At 35.9% G+C, this 26,194-nt stretch overlaps 1 long non-coding RNA gene across 3 annotated transcripts in view; it reads right to left on the bottom strand.

Annotated features, from left to right (window-relative positions):
- The window catches only part of LOC148942338 (uncharacterized), a 75,647-nt gene that overhangs the window by 43,048 nt on the left and 6,405 nt on the right, over positions 1-26,194 (bottom strand). Inside the window, exons 2-3 of one of the 3 annotated variants that reach the window (XR_016143170.1) lie at positions 25,269-25,373; positions 19,506-19,676 (exon numbers count right to left, since the gene is read on the bottom strand). This is a non-coding gene — a long non-coding RNA (uncharacterized LOC148942338). Of the gene's footprint in view, positions 1-19,505; positions 19,677-23,113; positions 23,534-25,268; positions 25,374-26,194 lie in introns of those variants that run through there. The other 2 variants (XR_016143166.1, XR_016143168.1) reach the window with 2 other exon arrangements.

The following is a 26,194-nucleotide window of genomic DNA, read 5'->3' on the forward strand; positions in this document are numbered from 1 at the left end:
CATTTGAACCAGAGAATGGACCTAAGTTTCACATTTGAACGAGAGACTTGTATTTTGCATAATTTTCTTACAGGAAACTAGAGTTTATGGTCAAAAACCCCTATTAGCTCAGATTCTACAGAAATAGTTTATTTTTCGATCCATACCTGGACTTAAGTTTCACCTATGAACCAACGAATTGTATTTTCCATAATTGTCTTACAAAAAACTAGAGTTTACGGTCAAAAACCCCTATTAGCTTAGATTTTTTTTCGCTAGCAGCTCACCCTCCACTTTAAATTCGCTAATAAATCCTTCTGTCAATCAACCCGTCTCCCCCAAAACACTTTTCAGACATGTCTTGTTAAAAATTTTTATTTCAACTCATCCACATGGGGTTTTCGCTAGCAACTTATTTAATGGGCACCAAGTAAAGAAAAAACACACGGAATCAGACAACCGAGTTTCTCAAAACCCGTAAAGCTCTTTTAAAAGATACAAGAACTACTTATTTAACACACAAATTTCGTTTTTAATGAGTACTAAGTAAAGAAAAATCAAACAAAATCAGGCAACAGAGTGTCTCAAACCCCGTAAAGCTCTTTTAAAAGATATAAGAACTACTTATTTAACACAAAAATTTTGTTTTTAATGGGTACCAATTAAAGAAAAACCACACGGAAAAGCCGTTATAATAGCATAGGAATGAACAAAAGCTCCGGGAATATCATAGGACGGGGTCAAAAACTCTTATAATAGCATGGGGGGGGGGACGTAAGCCCTTAAAATAGCATGGGAATTCCTATACACGCAAGCAAATAACATGGGAGTTCCAATACATGCAAGCAAATAACATCGGAATTCCTATACACGCAAGCAAATAACATGGGAATTCCTATACACGCAAGCAAAATAACGTGGTAATTCCTATACATGCAAGCAAATAACATGGGAATTCCTATACATGCATGAAAATATCAATGGACTTACTATACATGCAAGCAAATAACAAGGGATTTCCTATACACGCAAGCAAATAACATGTGAATTCCTATACACTGACCAAAGTTTATTTATATGGAGAATATTCACTTTTCCAGCAAAACATAGTTGCTCCTCCTGCTTAAACTTGCTTAATGATATCACGTATCTCGCATACATAATGTCCCAAAATCCTATAGAACTCTGTACGAGTTGACCATGCAATCCCTAGATCATGGCTCTTAACTAGCCTATTTGAAAATGGAATAACTGATTCAATGTTTTCAAAAAATCATGGGGCTATTGTTTTGGACTTGTCAGGCATACAAGATATGACCATAGTATGAACAGGGAATGTACGTTTAGAGTGTACATTTGCCAATGCTCTGACTGAGAGTATCACGCTAATATCACTAAGTCAATTTGAAACCTATTGGGAAATCATCCCCGACGGCAGTGCTCTACTAGAACTGGTTCAATGAACAAAAATCATGCAATCGATTTATTTTATTAAAATTAATGCACTTCTCAGTTAAATTTCCACTGGGCACTTTCAGACTTCATTGAAAAAAATCTAAGCGTGGACCCCAATTTTATACTTTTCTGTAGCAGTCCGTTGACTTTGACGACCGGCCATCGGCTCTGTATCTTTCAAACAGTGAAGACTATTGAATTTTTTGACCCTCTTGGCCTATCGTATAAATTCTACACTCCATACATCAGCAGCATTACTGAAAGCAGTGGGAAAACCATTATTCAAAATCAACGAAGAGTACAGGATTTAACGACTAAGACATGTGGCTTTCATGCACTACTCTTTTTCATGTTCAGATGTCGTGGCTGCACCTACAAGCAGTTTCTCAACATCTACGTTTACTTACCTCGATTGAACGACTTTCTAGTGGAGAATATACTTACAAGTGTATTTAATATTGATTTTAGTGACCTAAGAATAAAATTCTATAAAGATGTATGTGAAATTGTTTATTAATAAAAAAATTTATATACATGATAAAACGGCATTTATACTCTTTAGATCTCATCCACTGCTAGGTATTCGTAGACAACAACGACTGTAGGTAGAGTATCAGGATTCGCCGTGTGCTGATCCTGATGTAATGCAATGTCAGGATCACATTTTCTACAATAGAGTGTGACTTCACTCTTATCATATCTCTTTGTATAGTCAATGATACTATTCTCATTCATTCTATAGAATTCACATGTTTCAATTTGCATATTTGAAGCAATTTCACAAACAGTGTCCTCAAGTGTCGAATCACATTCAGTCACAGCCAAATAAAAATCAGTGGGCTTATAATCATAACACCCAGTGTCTTCAAAACGATGACGTAGAAACAATATTCTTCTGTTGTTCCAACAGTTGAATCGTTGACCCGGGTCCTCCTCACATAACAATCTAAAACCACGACGATACCAATCTCGTAGCAATAAACTAAACTCACAGTTAGGATTCTTTCCAATCATACCGGGATATGTACTCTCCCACTGCTTGCATTTATCATAATGACAATTGGAGCATAGGTGACCTCTAGGATGAGAGTCACACACCTCTTCAAGACAGGAATTACAACCTTTAATTTGTATAGCATATCCTCTATGCAATTTACACGGGTTGCATAATGTACACTTTTCATCACACTCCTCAATCATTTTGCAATTCTCACATGATGACCAGCTGCCCTGTGTGTACATACATAAAGGACATGTATGGAACATTTTGTCATGTGTTAACGCTCTCACTGCCACAATGAAACTGAGCTAGCAACAAAAAAAAAATGTCTGAGAGAGAGAGGAGTAAATCATCCTTGAGCACAATCTTTCTTATGAAAAAAGTCCTAAATTTCTAACCTAATGTTTAAAAGCATATCCACAATATCATTTTGTCGTGTCGTGATCAATATATCAATAAATTGTGTAAATGCATTTGGACCACGATGTAGAAGCTTCATACAATAGTCTAATGATGGAGAATCAGTTTTCATTATATCGACAAGCATTCCTTGAGAAAATATCTTCCTTTGAATAGACAACTCTAGAAAATAATCATCTAGAATTAAATGTTTTTCCATATTAAATAGATTCCTTATGTTTCGATCTTTCTCGAATCTATCCATTTTTTTTTTTTTTTGTCCTAACTATCTCACGATCAAATTCTGACTAAAAAGAATTTCTTTTTTTAATCTGGAAAATATACTCTAGTCTGCTATAGAAAAAAAAATACCATTTAATTAGAAACATTTTTATTGGACATAATTACAAAAATAATATTCACTGATGCATTTTGTTCTCATCAATCTATTTCGATAGGACATCTAAGGCTGACCGAAGTTTATTTATATGGAGAATATTCACATTTCCAGCAAAACACAGCTGTTCCTCCTGCTTAAATTTGCTTAATGATATCACGTAACTCGCATATATAATGTCCCACTCAAGACATAGTCTACAGCCAGCGGTTATTTCCATAGCTACATTGGGTACTCGTATATCACTGCTGCTGCTGCTGTCGGTTCCATCATTAATCTCCAATAGTGTAAATGTACCACTCATTTTTTTTTTCACTAATATCCTTGCAAATTCACTATTCTCTTTGAATTCAAGTCTCTTAATACTATGAATTGTAAAGAAAACTATTCTTTTTATTCAAATCCTAATCACCAATCAAGTTATACTCGTTCCTCTCGGCAAAAGTGTAATGACCTTTAGAATAGGACTATCAGAAAAACCTGTCTGGTCAAGGGGCGTACGCAAAGTATATAGCTTCAAGCAAATTCCATATGATATTTCAAATTGCTATAGCTTCTATAGAAATGGTACCTCTTTGCAAATGGCCCTGGTAACCCAATTACTTGAAAACTTACACACATATCCATGCCTCAGGCGTAAGTTTGCGTGTATGTTTTCAAGTAATTGGGCGCTTACTACTCTCATTGATAATATTTTTACATCCTTACCAATTAAAGCAAATTTTGCTGTTTTAAGTGATATATCGGATCATTTCCTGCTGGTTTCAGATTTAGCTTTTACTTATAAAACACTGCAGGTAAGTAAGGAACATCAAGTACGGTTAATAAATAAAATAACATTAAAGCATCTGAATGATAGCCTTGATATGTTGGATAGGCAGAATGTAATATCCACGGAGGATACAGATGTGGCAACTGATACTTTCCTAAGAAATTTCAATTGCTGCTTTGATTCTAGTTGCCCAAGTTACGAAGAAAATTTGCAGAGAAAAATTTCCTATAAGGCCGTGGATAACGTTTGGAATTTTTATATTAGTTAAGAAAAAAAAACAGTTATTTAAAAAGCAGTTAAAGAATCCAACTGATCATAATATTAAAAAATTTTAAATTTTCAAAAATAAATTAACCGCACTGATGCGACTGTCGAAACATAGGTATTATAAAGAGTCTTTCGAAAAAGCTCACAATTCTCCTCGCAAAACGTGGTCTTTAATTAATTCTATTATAAAAAAAAAAAAGGAATTCTAAGTTTCCTGAAGCTATTAGCTTAGAAGATGGATCGACTACTAACAAATTTGAGAAAGTGGCTGATATTTTGAATACTTATTTCGCTAGTATAGGAGAGAAAATTGTTTCATCAGTAATGAACCAGTTTGATTGATGTAGTAATAAACATTTTTCTTTATACCTTCCATCTCCTCAAAGTAATTCAATTTTTCTTGGCCTATTTCTCGGTATGAAATAACAAAAATAGTGTGTGATCTAAATCCAGGTAATTCAGCGGGAATTGACGGGTCTAGTTCTATAACTGTTAAAAAATATTGTCTGCAGTAATTTTACCATTACAGCATATAATTAATCTTTGATTTAAAACTGGATTTTTACCGTCTGCTTTTAAAGAAGCGAGGATAATTCTGCTTCACAAAGGTGATTCTCCTGAAAACCCATCAAATTACCGCCCTATTTCTATTTTGCCAGCATTTTCTAAAATATTTGAGAAGGCAATTTATAAGAGGTTCTATGACTTTCTTAAATCGTTTAATTTTTTTCACATATTCTCAGTTTGGTTTTAGGTATGGACACAAAACTGAACATGCTATCCTTGCTCTCATCCAATATATTCATGAATTCTTAGATTGAGGTGAAATTCCAGCAACAATATATTTAGATTTAAAAAAAAACATTCGATACAATATACCATAGTATTCTTTTTTGTAAATTGGATAATTGTGGTGTGCGCGGACCGACGTTGGATCTAGTTAAATCTTATCTTGATAAGAGAAAGCAACGAATAGATGGAGGTAATTTTCTCTCTTCACCTGTTCCTCAGTCCTCGATGGTTGGGGTGCCTCAGGGCTCTGTCCTAGGTCCTCTGCTTTTTCTAGTTTATATAAAATGATTTTCCCCGCGCTTTGGTAATCCCATGTCTCAGCACACATTTTACTGATGATACGGCAGTTTCAATTTCTGAGAGGAATGACGAGGAGTTGGAGGCAAAACTTGATACTGCATTTTCTTGTGTTCTTGAATGGTGTTCGGCAAATTTTATTGCTTTAAATTTATCAAAAACTAATTTCATAATTTACGGCAGGAAGTCAAATATATGCCCTCGTATTGCCCGAGTTACATCTTCAAAGTATCTATTATCAATATCTCGGGTGAAAGTGATAAAGTACCTTGGACTCATGATTGATGTAAGCTTATCTTTTAAAACACACATTCAAAATATACGCTTAAAAATTTCAAGGTATTTTGGTTTAATGGGGAGGTTGAAGCATTATTTGCCCTACTCTGCTTTACGAAGCATTTATTTTGCTCTGATTCAGTCTAATATTAGTTGTTGTTCTCTAGTATATTTATCTACATTTAAAAGCCATATTAAACCAATGCAGATTTTACAAAATAAAGCAGTAAGAATCCTGAAACTTTTTATTTCATCGCCTATTGCACTTCCAAATAAGTCTTCTGTAGCATCTTTATATACTTATCTAGATATACTTCCAGTTTCTCAACAATATACTTTTGGAGCAATTATTTTCAAATTAAATTATGACATTAAGAAATTACTGCCATATTACCTCAATCAAAGTTTGTTCTCCCAATCACAAGATTTACATCGTTATAACACGCGACAAAAAAAGAGTATCTACATTGACAAGTATAGTACTGAGTAGGGGTCGGCGCCGTTTCTGTTTCTGTTTTTTTCTACCGTTTTCTGTTCTGTTTTTTTTGGGAAAACGGAAAAAACAGAAAACAGGTAGCCGTTTTTTTTATTCCCGTTACTGTTTGTGTTTCGTTTTTTTTATTGCCGGTTTTGGCGTTTCTGTTTTTTTTTTAAACCCGTTTTTCTTCATTTTCCGGGTTTTGTTTAAGAATAGCACCATAGCGTAGTCTAGCGACTTTTATTGGATTAGCGATACTTGCCCTTAATCGAAAAGCGCTGTCTTTACGTCTTCCGAAGAAAAGATTTGCTATTGAAGAAAACATTCACCATAGTAAAAATTAATCTAAAGCAGTCTATTTGGATTTACACCCTTTGGTTAGTCTTGGTAAGTAGATGGTTACCTGGTTGGGTAAAGGTGCAGATTAGCTACCCCAATAGCGTAGGGTGCAGAGGGCCTGCAAATAGAACCAGGATATACACTAAGAAGTTATTTGTTCACATCCAGCTTCTACTGAACCCTATCTATGCAAATTTACAGCCCAATTGACTGAATAATATACAGTAAGTAATAAGTTGTTTTTATCAGGGGTTGCTAAACTGCACCTTCACCCAGATTAGTTCCCCCTGTAGTGTAGGACACAGAGGCCCTACCAACAGAACCAAGATATACAGGGTGAGTTCCAACCATTTAATTTTCATTACCCTAGTAAGCCCGGTAGCACTAGCAGAAGCGGAACTACAGAAAATCTTTGATATCCAATGGTCAGATTATGGAGCTACTCAACGAATCTTGCTGATTTTGCCTCTGCTAGTGCTGCAGGGCTTACTAGGCTTACGAAAAGTAAAAGGTTGGAACCCAGTCATAGTAAGAGATTTGTTTTTATCCTGTTTCTACTGGACAGTATATGTGCAACTTTACAGCCCAATTGACTGAATAATATACAGAAAGAAATAAGTTGTTTCATCAGTGGGAACTAATCTGCACCTTTACCCCTGGTTTCTCACATCAACATAATTGAATTAGTTGATTGAAATTTATAATCAAGGGACTGTTAAACAAAGGAGTAGGCTGAACATGTTGATGATCTATTCTTCAGCATGAGGGTATAAAATTTCCAATGACATGTTGATTTTAGGCATGTTCACTTGCAGCACCCAGGAAGGAATTGTGAATAGCCTCGATATTCTTTACCCTGCAAATGTCATATACTTTAGTAAATATTTGGAGCAGCTTATTTCCATTGGTCTAATTAGTCAATCTATTATCTGTATTATAAAATCTTCTAGCTACATCAGAGAGTCCTGGGCCTACGCTTTACTATTTCCTGCTATTATTAATATTATACTTTTATTTCCCTTAATATACCGTATGAGGAGTACTCACAAATACAGAAAAAAGATACTTGCTTATGGAATAAAATTATGCTCTGTCCTACAGAGAAGTGTCTTTTTTACTTGAATTGTTCTTCTTTCATACTCTTATTTGCAATCTTAGGAGTAACTAGACCTGCACTGCTCCATGAACTTAGTAATGATATGCTTTGCAGGTACCGATACACATGCTGTCATAAATGGCATCAAATCTGGCATCAAATATTTCATCAAGTTCTGACTCAGAACTTGGAGAGGGCCCTCCATCAAAGAAAGTCAAGTTCTGGGAGCAACATGGGACCAGGCATAAGGGAGCAGCTGTAATTACCTGCAATTACTGCAAAAAAGATGTGAAGTCAACAAAGGGGTCTGCAAAATCGTTTAAAAATCACCTTATGGCTAAACACAAAATTGCTGAACAACCTAAACCAAGTACTGTTCCAAAGAAGTCTCATTCTACAGCCTTGTCTCAGCTCAGCATGCCGAGCAATCATGTGAAACTAACCCAACTCGATTTGAAGGCACTGGAAAGAAAAGGGATATAAGAATTTTTTTTAAATCAACAAAGCAGCAGCAGCTGAAGCTGAACAAGTTGTGTAGCAAAACGGTTTGCATTGACAAGCTTCCTATTTCAATATTTAAAATACCAGGAGTAAAGGCTCTAATCTCTAAGCTTACAGGAGGTCTTACTAGCCCCTCAGCTCGTACTGTTGCAAGACATATAGTAACAGCAAAGAAAAGGAAGGTCAAGCAGCTCAAAGCTGAACTCCAGAAAGTCCGGAAATTGAATTTGACCCTAGACTGCTGGTCTTCAAGAACGGGGTCTGGCTTTCTAGGTATTACAGCTCATTATGTGATGAAAAGCACTGACGGCAAGCTCACTCTGGTGCATAGAATCCTTGAGTTTAAGAGACTAAAAGTTGCTCACACTAGCGCCAACATTCTTCGTGCAATCCGTAGTAGCCTCCAGAAGTTCAGAATTCTACGGAAAGTCTACTTTATAATTACTGATTCGGGAGCTAATATAGTAAAGGCTCACAGAGACGGTGACATTATGCGAGGCTCATGCTTTGCACAAAACCTGCATAACGTGGTGACTAATGCCCTTAAGCTGGGGTAAGGCAGAAACCAGGCAGACTTAGTGAGTGCTCCCCACCTAAATGATTCAGGATCCGGTTCAGAATCTGATGACAACGTTGATACTGCTGAACAAGATGACTTTCCTGACCTGATTGTAGGAGATGATGACATTGAAGAAACTGGGTATACCGACTGCAGTAATGATGATGATAGTAGCTCCGAATTAAATGATCCAGACCTTGACAGCGATAGTGAGAGCTCAATACCTAGACAAAGAGGCGTCTCTAGTGAAGTATTGACGCTGGGACCAGCACTGGTAAAAATACGAAAGCTGGTTAGAATCCTGAAAGTATCTTCCAAATCCCACGATCTTTTTGAAGGTATCTGCAAGACATATAATCTTAGTCCATCCATCACAAAAGACACGAATGTTCGATGGAAAAGCACACTTACCATGATAGAAATGTATTGTGCCCGAAAAGAGCCACTGCGCGACTTCTTCAACCAAAACCTACGTGACACTAAGATTAGAGAGCTCGAACTTCACAGCAATGAGTGGTCCATCATGGAGCTGTCATTGAGGTTCTTCGCCCGTTCAAACAGGCAACAGTGATAGCTAGTGGATATAATTATGTTTCGGCAAGCAAAGTCGTGCTGATGATTAAGGGATTACTGTTGTTTTGTCAGACTCCAGATGCTAGTAATATGGCTGAGTCAATCAATGGGCAGAAGGAACTTCAAGCTGTTGAGCTCAGGAGACATTCTTCGGCCAGCCCTAATTTTGATATGATGCTTTTCATAAAAGCTGTTTTTTACCCTGCAATTTATGAAAAAAATGAGACTTGTAGACAGAAAGTCGGCCCTCAGTCCATCTGCTCACTTCTCCAGGAATTTATTTCCGAGCAGAGAAGCACAAAAGAACTTGATCAAATCCAACTGAACTCCACATCTTTTCATATTGACGTCGCTCCTGCTAAGGCAGGGACTAACCGAAAAGGGTCACCAGAGACTCTTGATCAAGAAGACAGCTTGTTTTCTAAGTTTCTCGACACGACTGGGTTACGGATGAACTCTACGAGGCTAAATGCCAACAGTATGAGCATTGACCGCGTGGCAGCAAATATTATCAGGGCATATGAGGAGAGAGTTCCTGTGTTTTTAAGCGAGAGACGAAGATCAGGACAAAATATTTCTGATCCACTAGAATTTTGGTCTGATTACTTTTACACTTACCCGGAGTTAAGTGAAATTGCATGTATGCATCTATCAGTCCCTGCAACTTCACTACCCAGTGAGATTGTATTTAGTATTGCTGGGTACTTTACGCGAAAGCAGTGCTCACGAATGACTGCAAAGTCATTTGAACTCCGAATGTTTTTAAGTGACAAATTTTAATTTATGTGGTCTTTTCATATATTTGGTCTTTTTGTATATTTGGTCTTTTTTATTAATATATATTAATAAATATTCACTTTACTCTCGTAAATCTAAAGAAACTTAAAAAAAAATAAATATCTGTTAAAACGGCCGTTTTTTAAGTAAAAACAGGTCGTTTGTGTTTTTAGGTAAAAAAAAAGGAAAAACAGGAACGGATTTCCGTTTTTTTTTCACCGTTTTCGTTTCTGTTCCGTTTTTTCATTGCCGTTTTTTACCGTTTCTGTTTTGGCCAAAAACAGAAACGGTGCCGACCGCTAGTACTGAGAGATCTAAATTCGCCCCGTTCGTGTCAATAGCCCGGTGCTGGGATGCTCACAAGGATTTTATTGATAAATTTTCTTCTATCCATTTAATAAAAAGGAATCTTAAATTTCATTCAGTTCAGGATTACTTTTAATTAAGCGTCATTTTAATATGACTAAGTTATTTGTTTGGATTGTTGTTCTAGGTGAATGTGGGCCTCTCGGCTATCTTTTAGTATTAATTTATATTTAATAATATTGATTTCTTTTATACTTATATTTGGATCCTGGGCTAGCTGCTACTTTCATATTATTGTTGTATTATTGTATCTTTGCCGTCGTAATTATCTTTGTATTGTAGCGTAATTTTTTATTGTATCTTTGTCTAGGCCTAGTTTTTCGAGCTTGTCTCTCCCTGGGCCTATGCCAATTATATACATGTATATGTTAATAATAAGATGATTGAACTTGAACTTGAACTCGGCTAAGTTGCAGTTCCTGTACTACTGTATATCGAAGCATGACTTAGAAAGCGCCCAAGAACACCTGCTTACGAGTGAAAATATTTTTAATCGTGTGCCAAATAGGACCAACCTATGTCACCCTTCCAAAAGGTCATTGGCAGTGGGTCATCAAAGCGGAAGCCTCGCTGTCGTTGCCAGTAATTATCTGAATGGACTGTTACTTGATGCCTGTGAGTTTTTTATGACTGTGGAGTTTGCCTATGGACATGCCTTGTTCTCTGACTGTTTATTTGTCAACAAACTAACGGAAACAACAATCTGTAGCCAAATTTACCTGAGCTTGTTCACGCCTTAGCAGGTTTTTAACGAAGCGTCAGAGCAACAGGATAGTCATATACGGGGACTTTAACTGTAGCCCACATAACGATAGATTGCTTTCCATACTTTAACCTAGTCTTCCCCCGTCTTATACTCACGTGCAGAAAGACAATCAGTTTCCGTTCATTCCCCTGGCATCGGGCTCAACCTCTGACATAGACCATTTCTTTGTGAATTCCGACACAAGAGGTAGCTCAGGGGTAGTCAACGATGAAGTTGCAAGTAGCAATCACCTCGAAATCCAGCTGTTAATTCCGTTCCAAGCTCTGTTCCCTAGTCATTCTGAACAGAAGTGGCGCAAAAGACGCAAATGGAAAAAAGTTAATTCCACCGTATACCAAAGTCACCTGGACTTTATACTCCGCAAGAAAAAAGTGACAGTTAGCTTACTAGCATTTGAGTGCGAAAAAGATTATGTAGCCCTTAATATTTTCTGTGCCGATATAGTCCATGCGTTAAAATATGCTGAGACAAATTCACTACCGTTTCCCCACGTTCGTATAGGCACGCGTAAAAGAGGTTGGGACAATACTTCTATCATGCGTGCGAAACATAAGGCCAAATTCTGGTATCGACTTCGGCACGATTGCGATAGACCTCGTAGTGGAAATGTGTTCAGGGCTTTCCGAGATACCAAAATTATTAAACGTTTTGTGGCGGAGACTCATGCTCAAAATGTTGAAAAGGCTTCCCGTGAAGTTAGAGATAATCCGATAAAACTGTGGCACCTTTTAAATCAGTCCTCCCCACCTCCTTTGAAACATGACCAACTAATTTCAGAGAGTAATTTGGTTAGCCATTACAACCAAATTTTTGGGAGTCCCTTAATTCCCAATTAGAATTTAATTTACGGCATATGCTTAATTCGTCAAAACTTAACCGATCAACCGAAAGCATTGCAGCTTCTGATATTTACATCGCAGTTAAACGCCTGAAATTTTGGCAATCGAGTGGTACGGACTGGATAGGTTCCGAACATCTGAAACTTGGCTCGACATTGCTTTATCAGTGTTTTTTCTCTTTTTCCTAATGTGCCTTAATTTAGGGATGATGTCTTTTGTATTTTGCTCTGATAAAACATTGAACGTCCCAAGAAAGATCGAGGATAAGTCCAAATGTTCTTGATACAAGCCAATGACAGCGTCTTCCGTGATTAGTAAAGTATTCGAGCGCATTTTAGCACCTCATTTGATTAGTAAATGTCTGGTTGGAGATAAGCAGTTTGGTTTCCGGGCTCACTGTGATTGCACATCTGCTCAGCGACTTGTAAGGACAATATTACGCCATTTTGATTACACCCATACCCCAACTTTACATGTGTAGCGTAGATATCACAGCCAAGTTCGACTCGGTTTTGCATCCTCAATTTTTACTTGCACTAATTGAGTCCGTTGTTGATATTGGTAATATGTGTGTTTTACGGGATGGGTATTTACATTCGTTTATCCAGGTTGTTTTGGGGCAGGTTTTTGAGAATGGGCAACTTAAGGCTCAGCTGTCTAATAGGATATCGACAAGCCGAAGTTTACACCAGGGCTTGATCCTCAAAAACAGAGTTTCGTGTATACTCTAGTCATGAGCAGCAACACAATCCTTGTATTCGTACACCATCAGGAGAAGTTATCAGTCATAGGAACTCGTTTAGATACCTAGGAGTTGAAAACATTTCCTCATTTTGGAAAATGCTCACTGCCACCGAAAGATGCCACTGCCACCGAAAGATGGAGAACGCGCACCAGCTATTATTAGTTGACTAAGTAACTGCTGAGTTTGCCATCTTGGCATTCAAATTCGGAATTTAGCCGAGGATATTCTGCCATAGATCCTAGCCCTAAGCACGTCCAAATCGAATAACGTGCGTACAAAAGAGCTTTAGGTCATTTGTACGAGTCTCCGTTAACTCGTTTGTCATTATGTAGTTTGTCTCGTGAAACTATGTTTTGTATTTATTAAAAGTGTGCTTTGTTTCCTTTCCTTTGTTTGTTTGCTTAGTTTTTTTCTTTATTAGTGTCTATCTTTAGATTTTTCTTTTTTTTTATTACTCTTCTTGTGATTTTGAATCTTCAGAGTGGGCAATAAAACACATTCAATAATATTAGTAGTATTATTTGTAATAGCAGTAGTACTAGTAGCATTAGTAGTATTAACGTATTGCCTTTTGGTCAGTTGAATATACCTCTCATCAAGTCCTGGAATATGACGTAGATAATTTCGGAGACCAAACTGCCTTTCCATGACGTTACATAAAAGTTCAAATAGGGATAAATCCTTTTAATAGACGTGATGATCATAACAGTGATACAAATTCACAAAAATACCACATATTTCGGTCAAATATGCAGTGACCGTCATCAGTCGTAAAACTAAACCAAAACAATAGTTTATACACAAAATCAAATAAAACTACATATTGTTTAATTCCCTAATTCTTTTCAAAGCAAAGGCGGAAGCTATCTTCTTTGAACTTCTAGCATTCGGTTCACTAGTATTCACTGATATGACACTTGGACCGATGTTAAATACACTGGGTGAATTGAACTTGAGTTCACCAGATCTTAGTATATTATCGCGTATAAAATTTAGACCAGGTTCATTTCTGTCACAACTTAAAGCATTGTGCTTGAATAAGATGTTCTTTATTTCAAGAGTTTCACAAATATTTTTCTTTAAACCCCGATCCCTAGAAATCCAAGAGACAGTATCGAACAAAATAAAGTGGTCTGGAAAAATGAAAATATGTTCTGAAAGGGCCGAAGTAAAATTTTCATACTTAGAATCTTGCTTTAAAGCCGAAGAAATAGAATCTTTATGCTGTAACAATCGCATTTCCAAATTCTAGTTAGTACGTCCCACATATGAGCTTCCGCAAGTACATGGGATCTGATAGACCCCACTTTGTTGCCAAAATGAAGTTAGATCCTTCACAGAATTTAGAAAACTACCCGAAGTATTATTACTCTTTAAAGCTACCTTTAGACCATTACACTGTAAATTTCTTTTAAGTTTTTCACTTAGCCCGGGTACACATGGTAAGGAACAAAAAACATCCTTCTCGCGAGTTGTTTCCAACACTTCCTTAGAAATCTCTAGAAAATTTTACCACTCTGGATACATGTTGCTTATTAGTATTTTCCTTAGAAAAGACAACTCCACCTCAAAAAATTTTGGAGAGCAAATACTAAAAATCTGGTCAGTTAAAGAAATGATTAAGCCAACTTTTACTTGGCGAGCGTGACCGGTACTATAAGACATAAATCTATTGTTATTTGTCAGTTTTCTATGAATTTTAAAATACAGACTATTTTCATTTTTTTAGAAGAAGAACATCAAGAAAAAGAAGTTTCGTATTCTCTTCTAATTCAACAGTAAACTTTAAATCCCCCCCTTCAGATCATATTTTATTTTTTCCAGACCATTTTATTTTGTTCGATAATGTCTCTTGGATTTCTAGGGATCGGGGTTTAAAGCAAAATTTTCATGAAACTCTTGAAATAAAGAAAATCTTATTCAAGAATATTGCTTTCAATCGTGACACAGGTGAATTTGGGCTAAATTCTATCAACGATAATTTATTAAAATCTGACAAACTTCAATTCACCCAATGTAATTGACCTCTGTCCAAGTGTTATATCATTGAACGCTAATTAACCGGATCCAAGAAGCTCAAAGAAGCTAGCTTCTGCCTTTGCTTTGAAAAGAATTAGAGAATTAAACAAAATGTATTTTTATTTGATTTTGTATATAAACTATTGTTTTAAACTTTTTTAGTTTAGCTTTACTATTGATGACGGTCACTGCATATGTTAACGAAATATCTGGCATTTTTGTGAATTTCTATCACTGTTATCATCATCACGGTCTATTAAAAGGATTATTTGAAAAAAAATACGTTTTCTAAAGAGTTAAAGAGGCTGAGTTACAAGGTTGAACCTTAAAACGTACAGGGATTAGGAGGCACAGTTGGGGGCTGCCGCCCCCAAATCCCCGCTTTCGCAGCCTTTAAATAAAAAAAAGTTTTTTAAACTGAAAGTAAGGAGCGACATTAAATCTTAAAACGAACAGAAATTATTCCGTATATGAAAGAGGCTGTGCCCTCCTCAACGCCTCGCTCTTTACGCTAAAGTTTTTATTGTTTAAAAAAGAGTTGTGAGAAAGTCAAACTTTAGCGTAAAGAGCGAGGCGTTGAGGAGGGCACAGCCTCTTTCATATACGGAATAATTTCTGTTCGTTTTAAGATTTAATGTCGCTCCTTACTTTCAGTTTAAAAAACTTTTTTTTTATTTAAAGGCTGCGAAAGCGGGGGTTTGGAGGCGGCAGCCCCCCAACTGTGCCTCCTAATCCCTGTACGTTTTAAGGTTCGACCTTGTAACTCAGCCTCTTTAACTCTTTAGAAAACGTAGTTTTTTTCAAATAATTTCTGGACGTTTTTGTACAGTTTATTACTTATTATTGCTCCTTGTAACTCAGCCTCTTTAACTCTTTAGAAAACGTAATTTTTTTCAAATAATTTAAAAAAGAAACTGAGTTTCTTTTTACAGTTTGAATTCAGTATTAAAAAAAATTGTTCTGATTGTGACTCTAACTCGGGTTGTCCTCCTGAAAGTCTGGAATGTAACCGCTCGACTATACAGACACAACAGTAATTGTTTTTTAGTATATGGAAGCTATTTTCGACGCAAGCAAATTCCCAAAAAACTTGATATTTGGTTTTTGGAAAACAGGGAAGGAGTGACCAGATTGATCTGAAATTTCGAGGATAAGTTCTCAGGCCCCAGGAAAGATCATCGTTTAAATTTCAGCCCGATCAGACAACGTTAAAGGGGGGTTGTGGTCGGAAAAATTAACATGGGCTAATATAGGAAAAGAAGGTTGTTCGAAAATGTAAATTCGGGGGATAATTTTTTCGGTCTGAAAATATCAAAAGGCCCTAACAGGTCGAATTCTGCTTCGAATGAGTCCTCATTCAACCGGATCCGTTGCCAACTGTGGCCTGTAGGGGTGGCTAAGAAAAGAAAAAAAAATGAACTTTAAGTGGCTATATTTGGTTTTTGGAAAACAGGGAAGGAGTGATCGGATTGAGTTGAAATTTCGAGGATAATCTCCCGGACCCTAGGAAAGCTTAACCTCTAAATTTCAGCCCTATCAGTCACCGTGAAAGGGGGGCTATGGTGGGAGGGTCCAAACTTCTGGCCCAGTTTAACCCATGAAGATAAAGTCGGAGGATGATTAAATTTTGCAAGGTTCTTAGTTTGAGCTTGGGCTACAAAATGCGATTACCGCCGTCTCTCTGCGACCTCTAGGACCTGAAATCGCTTAACATTGTGGTGGGTCGCCTCTTTATAGAGGCACAAGTGTGCCTCCTTGATTTTATCCCGATTTGAACTTTTATTTCAAGTCCTGGAAGTTTCAAATCAATACAATTAGCCATTGCTATGACATTGCTGATATGTCCTTATGATAACCTGTTTGTCCATATACTTGATGAAATTTTCATATCAAAGCTCTTAGCCTTATAAGTAGTAATAAGTAGTCCCAATAGAAGTATTAGTTGAAGCATCAGCAGTAGTAAATATAGCATTGATAGTAGTAAGGAGTAGTAGCTTGTTTATATTGCCTTTTGGTCAGAAGATCTTCCCTTTCAAGCATTCTCTGAAAGTTCCAACTGAATACCAAAGTCAATTCTTGAGATACGATCTTTCGACGATGTAAAAACACATACCGTCTTTTAAAATAGTTCAAATTCCCCCTCAATATTGTAAATGGAAAAGTGCGGTAGTAGTAGTGGTTGTGATTATAGTAGTGGTATCATGCAAATATTGCCTTTTTTATCAATTGCCTTATCATTTACCGAAAGTTCAAAATTAATACACTCAGTCATGCCTGAATTACGCCCTTTGGACAATCCGTATACATTTGACATGTTTTGATTTAGTTCCACACTCTACTCAACATTCTCTGAAAAGCTGAGCTGAATACCCTTCGTCTTTTTGGAAAGTAAACTTCAAAATAAATACCTTTCTCAATAGCATTTAGTATATGTAAACAATGAAAGAATTATCCCAAGAACTGTGAGGAGGTTGACATCCCCAAAGACATAATTACTTGATCTTTCGACAATGATGAACAAAAAAGTTCTCTTAAAATTTTGATACGATGTGTTTTAAGGAATGATAAACATGGAGGGGGGGGGGAGTAATGGTTACCCTCCATTCACTTTTGACTCTTCAAAAGGGCACTAGAACTTCCGACTTCAAATCAAAAAGCCCCATCCGATCCTATGTTTATACGAACACCCGTTTCATAAAAACCTTACATGCCCCAGGGCATAGCTTACAACCTTTGCTCCTAAGCTCTAGGGGGTTGTATCCATCCTGAAGACATTGTTATATGCTCTTTTGACTAATGTGAACAAAATCGCTATCTCACAATTTCGACCGGATTCATTTGGGGGGCGGGGGGTCTATCTGATTGACAAAAGAGGATGACAGGGAGGGGTGGGGATAGTTGCCCTCAATCCCTTTTAACTCTTAAAAAAGAACTAGAACTATACGTTTCCAATGAGCCTCTGCTGAAGTTCACACGACCACTCCTTCCATAAAAACTGTATATACCCCCCTCCTCCCCAGACATAGCTAAAAACCGTTGCCCCCAGACTCTGTTTTTTTTTCAACTCCAATGGGCTTGATCTTTGGACTTTAGACTATTTTTTGAACATATAGATATCTCAAAATTTCTATCATACATTTCGGGAAAATATGACGTGTGGGGTGGGGAGGAGGGTTCCCCTCCGATCACTTTGACTCTTAAAGAGGCACTAGAACTTCTGATTACCAGTCCAATGAGCCACCTCCAAAATTTATGCGACCACCCTTTCTATAAAAACGTTATTTACCCGAAGGGAATAACTTGAAATCTATTTGAATAACTTGATAACTTGAATAACTTGGGAGTTATCATCCTCAGAAACATTAATTTCCGAATTAACGATTATAAATTCAATGATCCCCCTCCGAAATTTATGCGACCAATTTTACAATAAATCCGTCTATGCCCCCAGGGCATAATTTATAACCCTTGCCCAAAGGGCTGTGGGGGGTGTCATCCTCAAATACATAATTTCCGGACCTTTTAACTACGCTGAACAAAATAGCTATCTCTAAATTTTGATTTGATTTGTTTTGGGATATGATGGGCGTGGAGGGATCTGGTTGCCCTTCAATTATTTTTGACTATTGAAAGGGCACTAGCCATTTCAATTTCCAATCGAATGAGCTAATTTTGAAGTTTCTAAGACAACTCCTTCTATACGAAATGCCCTGGTCTAAAACAAAATAAACAAATAAATAATACATTTTGCCCATATCGCTCTTTACTTAGGCACCACTATTAGCTCCAAAAAATAAATAAATAAAATACATAAAAATCTATCAGGCAGTTCAATAGCACTGCCTAAGTAAAGAGGGAAGTTGGCTCCCTCTTACTTATATCGATTTTTTCGTTGTTTTTCACCAATGCACATCGTATCGAAAAACTTTTCCCACAAAAGGACTTTTTCAAAGAAAATTAAAGAGCTTCAGTAACCAAAGATGAACAAAAATAAACTCAAATAATCTTCCAAGCATAAAACTACCATAAATCACAGTCGATAAATAAATAAAACCCAGAACGAAAAGAAATGACAATAAATAACAGAGTCAAACTCAATACGAGCAGAAACTAAAAGAAATAGGGCTGACACACCCCCGTGCCTTCTAAAGACCAGAACATAGTTTGAACTTTACTGGAAACAAAATGTGTTTTAAATCTTACATTACTAAATCAAAATTACTAAGACTTTCCGGAATAAATATTAGTATATGTGTACTAAACAGTCAAGCCACATTCATTTGTTTTTTTCAGTAATCTTGGTTATGATGGTGATATTTTTTACTATAAATAAAATTTATAGCTAGAAATAAAGTGTGTTTTCAGTAAAGTGAAAATTATGACCAGGTCTTTATATACACGAAACACATACCATCTTATGCAACAAACACACATCTTCTAAAGACCAGATCATAGTTTGAACTTTACTGGAAATAAAATATATTTTAAACCCTACATTATTAAATCAAAATTACTAAGACTATATGGAATAAATATGTGTATTAAACAGTCAAGCCGCATTCATTTGTTTTTTCAGTAATGGTTATGATGGTGATTTTTTTTTACTATAATTAAAATGTATAGCTGGAAATAAAGTTCGTTTTCAGTAAAGTGAAAATTATGACCAGGCCTTTATATACATGAAACACATACCATTTGATGCAACAAACACATATCTTCCACGCCCTGCCACAATTTTAAATGAAGTTTAAGATACGCTTTTTCATTTTGGACACACAAATACACAGAAGAAGGTGAAGATACTTAAGCATACCTTTGTCTCCGTCCACATTTAACTCCAGTTTAAGAGGGTCAGGATTAGGTTTACAATCTGCAGAAATGCCAGAAGGAATAGAAAAATTATTAGTGTCATGATCCATTGCCAATATAGGATGTATCCTTCCAAAAACATCTTTATCATCATTTGAGGTTGTATCTTCAGCTTCTACACAAATTATAGAGCAAATCACGTAAAACACTTAACTCCAAAATAAGTCAGTTTGTTGTACAACATTTACAATGCAATAGATGTTCAGCCCTTACCCCCTTAGAAAGTGAAAAGTAAAATACGTGTTTGTGAATAGCTGCCAAATGAAATAAAAATCTTTTAATGTATATCTTTCCTCAGAAATAAAAAATTTGCGACAAGCATGCCACCCTAACTTACACCAAAATAAAACAGACACTTGTATAATTGGATTCATTAGTTCTAGCTATATCCATTCGCCAATCCACAATAATGATGTTACTTAGAATTTTCCTTAGGAAAGGATCCAAACTAGTTCTAAAAATCTAATTGTAGTTTAAAAAAAGAACTTGAAACGCTAATATTTCTTTTTTCTTCTTTTTTTCCTTGTTGTTCTAGACTAACAGGTGACTAGAACCTCAGAGAGAGGTGAATACCGTTCAAAAGCTCATATAAAAGTAAATTCTAATCCACAAACTTTATAAATTCTTCTTGACAGAATCACCATAAAATATCCTGAGAATTTTCGGGTACCAAAAATAGGTTTGTTTTGAACTCGACATTCCTGGAACAGATATAATATCCAAACTCCTGTTAAATGTTCATTTTGATCATTGTTCAAGTTTTGGGGTTATTAAATCCGATATGCCTCAATATTTATAGCTATAAATTATGTAGCCTCAATCATAATTATAATAGCACCAATTCTTCATTTTAACATCGATTACACATTCAGCGCTGTTAATTATTATGACCCAAGATAATGGGGAAGGTAATTGGGGTCAGTTTATCAATGACGCGATTTTTAATGATTCAAACAATTTTTTTACGAAATTCTCTGCAGATTGTTTTGGGTACCTGGCTGAATTACCGTATTTCAAACAGATGGCTGTAAGTAAAGCGTGGTTCAATCCCGCTTTCTAGGGCTATAATGAAAGAAAGATTGAGGCACAAAAGCTTTGAGCGAAGAAGAGAAAGAGCTTTATCTAGACTATACTCCAGCTTTTTTAACCTGTCTGTGCTTTTTATACTGGTGTTAATATTCGTAATAATAGTGATTTAGAACGATCCAAGAACGACTATTATGGATATCTTAAATTGCTGCTTTATCTTTCCCGATCTTTCCATAATAGTAATTTATTGCAATTTTAATCAACCTTTCTCGAAGAGAAAGGTTGATTGCTAGGGCATGTTTTCCAGATAAAGGATGACAGATGACCAAAGATTGTCGTTTTCGGCCAACCATCTATGGCTAAATGGAAAGCAGGTCGTCTGTGGTTAGGGTGTTAGGATGTCGAAAAGAAAGATTTAAGAGAAATGGGAATTTCCTGGGAGCTTGCAAAAAGAGAGGCTCTGGTTAGATTGGGATGAAGGAGCGTCGTAGCTATGTTGGCCTAAGAAGGCATGGTGCTGCACTGAGTTGTTAATATTAGTAATTTAGAACTTTATAATTGAAATGTTTCAATAGTATCTATTGCTGAATATAACGAAATTAAATTACTATTACGGAAAGATCGGGAAAGATAAAGCAAGAATTTAAGATACCTGTAATAGTCGTTCTTGGATCGTTCTAAATCACTATTATTAAGACTACTAACACTAGTATAAACAGCACAGACAGGACAAAAAAGCTGGAGTATAGTCTAGATAAAACTCGTCTTCAATAATGGCTCTGGCTTCCAAAAAAGACTTTTTTTGGTACGATAAACCCTGGGTTTCAATCTTTTGAAAAGAAAATGAAAAGATGGAAGATTCATTGAGGTTTCCCAGCCATTGACAAATGATCTTCTTGTGAGTCTTGACAAAACATTTCCCCAAATCCTGAAATAGTCCTTGATGCCAAAGATTATGTTAATGCCTCTAAAGTATTCCTTATTACAAACTGAAGTGGTTCTCAACTGAGAATCTAGCTATTGAATTGCTGGTGAAAGAAACAAGAAAGTTTGAACTTCTTAAAATTGCATATAAGGATGAGAAATACGTCATCTTGTTCGTTGATGAATACTTTGAATTGAGTGAAGAATAAACGGATGCAATTCTGTAAAGGAAGAGGTTTTTTTGTACATGGCTGATAATTTAAAAATCTTGCCATATTGAAAGAAAGTCCAAGAGTGATTATGTTAACATACCCCTCAACATACCCTGAAAGTTTGTACTTAATACTCTATGCCGTTCGTGAAAAATTGTTGATCAGCACTTTTGACAGTCTTTATGAACATATTGTGGTTTAACTTCGTGTAATGTCCCCTAAACATTCCCTGGTAATTTGACCTTAGTACTCTGCGCCTTAAAAGTAGCAACAGTTAAACCCCTCGTCATAACTTAAGAGTTTCAATTTAAAACCCAAAGCACTTCCTGAGATATAACTGACATGCTCTTTCGACAACCTGCACGTAAATTAGTGTGTCTTCATTTAGTTCAGAATCACCCTCAACATTTCTTGAAAGTTCCACCTTAATGCCCTTAGCCTCAGTAATAGCATTTGTTGCAGCAGTAGTAGTAATACCAGTAATAGTAATAGTAGTATGCACATTGTGAATTTTGGTTTATTTAATATACTTCTCCACATACCCAGAAAGTTTTAAATAAATACCCTTAGCCTTTCCATAGATATTACCCTTTTGACAACCAGCATGCATATAGTGAGTTTTGATTTAGTTAAACATTCTGTGAAAGATTCACCTTAATAGTAATAGTGTTAATAGTAGCAGTAGCTATATCAGTATAAGTAGTATGCACATGGTGTCTCTTTGTCAATTACGCATTACCCTCAATATGCCCTGAAAGTTTCAACTTAATACTCTAAATAGTTCCTGAGATATTACTGGTATGCTCCATTGATAGCCTGCATACACATAGTAGATTTTGATTTAGTTCCACATCCCTACCAACAATCATAAAAATTTTTCCTTTAATACCCTTAACATTAGTATTAGTAGCAGCCATAGTAGCAACAGTAGTATAATAGAAGTAGTGTTAGTATTAAAAATATGCACATATTGTCTTTTACTTAGTTGAACAACCCCCTCGCCATGTCGTGAAAGTTGTGCGTATGCAATAACAATGACCTCAATAACCCTAGTGCTGTCTTGAGAGTCTAAAGTACTCAATAACCCAATTCTCAATGAGGAATCCTATACACAAACGTAGGCAAAGTGCTCAACTCATAGCACTTACCGCATGGGCTTTTTGGAGAACCCGGCTCAAACGTATCCACATTTTCTCACAATATTTCCAATATGTAAACAATGGGCAAATTACTAACTTACAGCGATTGCTGCAAGGGCTGTGAGGGATCAGGTTATTCCAAGAGGCGATCTTTCAATAAGGCTGACAAAAATGGCTATCTAAGAATTTTGACCAGAGGTCTTTGTTGGAAAGGCGGGAAAAGGGGGCGTGGAAAGGGGGCTACTTACCTTCTAATCCTATTAGACTGTTGAGGCAGGACAAGTGAGCTGTCTACGACAAAGTAGAATTAGTACTTCCAAACAAACAGTTGTTTTCACATAACAGTTCACTACTGAGGAGGTGATGGCTCTAATGTATTGCAACACAAGTTCTGGATGAAATTGAAGACCAGGCTTCTTTTGACTAATTTACATAGAATTACAAGGATTTAAGGTAAGATTCGGGCAGTGTTCATCAAATAGCCCCGAGGGGTCATGTGGATGGTTGCTCCTTTAATTTGGTTAATGAAGATCGTAGCAAGAAAAGTTATTTTGGTATTTACACCCCTTCCAAAAAAGCTATCCTGAATTTCAAATGGGATGTAAAGCAAAGACCGAATTATTGCATGAAGACCCGGAAGGGGCGATGAGTCTGTCACTTTTTTTATGAGAAGCAGCAATATAATTAAACTAACTGAATGTTTCTAATCCAACCCCTTATCAAAATAGAGAATATTTACAGTTAATTGTAGCATCTGCTTTACCAAGAGCATAATTAGTATCTATCAACGGTGCCATGATACTTTTTTTGCCTAAAACTGGAATGTTTGCTAGAGGGTCTATGATGGGTCCAATAACACTCCGACCTCCCTTAACACCATGACCATCATCTCTTAATAATCCACTTATTGCACCCTTCCTAGAAGTGCCACTCTCATTACTGGATTTTGGATTGGCTAACAGGTTCCAGTTCCCATTAAAATTTCACAAGGCTCATAATTTTCACTTTTAGAATCCAAATTTCATGGGACCCTAATGCCTTTACTTTCAATCTCCCTAAAAAAAAAGCAATACTTTTATTACATCCATAATTAGAAGGGTCAAGCTTAGGGTATGGTTAATTTTCATAGGCACAAATTTAATAAAGTAGAGATGAAAAATGTCTGACCAGATAAAGAATCAAGAAACAATATTAACAAGTTAAGGGACACACAGTGAGAACCTGAACATGCATTTAAGCATTTACACTTGACTAAGACCATTTCTACAATTCTTGACTGCCTTCAACAACCTTCTGTTTGTTTTAAATCCAACCAGTTCACTTATTGCAGTATTGTAGAATGTAATGAAGAAAAAACACATCTGATAATAAGCATAACATTTGATAATTCTTTGTTTCAGATTGTATTTGAAAACATTTGAAAAAAAAAACAAATGTATTGTTCACAGCAAGACCATCAAAACAAGACATTTCATTATTTTCCTTGGTCTGAGGAATTCCTTATACTTTAAGAATGTTATGCAGAATTTACTGGTAAAAGATCATAAAATCTTTATATGAATGCTACCTTATTTAAACAACAATAAAGAAAAACACAGCTTTAGTAGTCTCTCAACTGCCCAATATTTCAAGACACTTAAATAGCAATAAAAATTCATTTTACGTTAACCTTTAAAATCCCAAGTAAAAATATTTCAAAAGTAGTATTTACCCACAGAGCTAAAGACAATCCTTATTTTTTTGTCTCTAAAGACAGAAAGGGGGTAAACATAAATAATTTCTGAGACCACTGGCTAATCATGATAAAACGAAAAAATAGTAAAAAAGAGAAAAACGAGGATTATACAAGCCAGTGAAAAATATGGACTACAATGCAAATATTTTGGCCAAGACCTCCGCTTGACCGTCCTCACTGCAAGATAAATAACATAAAAATTACTAATAAAAATCCAAGGATACTATAAAAAAATTTTCAAAGCTTAAAACAAAGCACAACAAAAATTTGAATACCCTTTCCATGTAACGGTGAAAGGGTAACGGTGTGAGTTTAAAGTAATTCCATTTTTTCAAGGGAGGAGAGAAAAATCGTATAGCTTCCATCTCAAAATTGTTGCACCTTTCTAGGGAGATGGCCATACCACTGATACCAATGATTTGTTCATTAATTTGAAACTAAACATTTATCAAAATGCAAAAAGGCAACTAAAATCGATGACTAGCAAGATATTAGTTTTAAAGAATTGTTGTTACATATAAAGTGTGTATAATTATTAACATAAAGGTTTCAAAGCTTATTTCATTCATTTTGAAGTAAAAGCAGCTGAAATAAGTAGAAAATAGCAATGACTGTCCTACAAATAAGCCGAAAATTGGCTCAATCGCCAATAATATTTCACCAATTACCTTTCTTAACAGCCTTGATACCCAAGAGGTCAGGTGTTTCCATGTTTCACCGAGTGAGTCAAATGCACAGTGAGCGTCTTTTAACTAATCCAGACAATTGACAATCTATAGAATACGAATAATTAATAAATTCAAATATCATATCTCCAAGAGAGACAAAGGAGCACGAATCCTACAAAATAGTTGGAATGTACACTTAAAACAGAAAATCTTGCTTGGAAAAAAGTCAGAAGATGAACAAAACATAGATCAAAACATTCCAATATTCAAGACGGATTTATTGACCTTTCTGTATTTTAAGTGACGAACTGCAGCAATTCTGTTATACGGTAGCCTAAATAGATTGAATTTTGTTGGTTCATCCCAGAACAATCAAAAGAGGCCATCTCTCTCCCATACACAACTTGAGCTGAAACCCTTCAAAAAAGAAAACTATCTCCATTCCAGGTTTTTTGCCCTTCATTAAGTTATTTAATTTAGTTTTTTTTAGAGATTTCGTGATAAAAGAACGACATTTAATGAATAAGACATCAAATTCAAATACTGTCAATCTCATGTCCAGATGAGCCCAATTCAAATTTTATATTAAAAAAAAGGCAACTAAACTGAGAAAACCTTAAAACTGATTTGATGTCAAGGAAAAAAAAGGATTTTGATCAATATTATAAAGACCGAAAATCAAAAATCATTCACTGAAAGTCAGAATATCTGAGTATTTCACTAGTTTTCATTCAGTGAAAACCTAGCTTTAAAACAGACATTTTATAGTCTCTGAACAATAAAGGACTGGTTTCTTCGACTAAACGGATTAAAATACAGGTGAAATTTGTTGCACAATTGACTTTTCTTGAAAATTTAGATGCCTAAATTAATCCATGTTGAATTTTTGGCTGAATATTTCTGTAGTAATGATATGCGTATCCGCG

The sequence above is a fragment of the Artemia sp. Qi Xiang Cuo genome, chromosome 17 (genome assembly GCF_049724085.1).
Source record: "Artemia sp. Qi Xiang Cuo chromosome 17, ASM4972408v1, whole genome shotgun sequence".
In the NCBI taxonomy this organism is placed as follows: Eukaryota; Metazoa; Arthropoda; class Branchiopoda; order Anostraca; family Artemiidae; genus Artemia; species Artemia sp. Qi Xiang Cuo.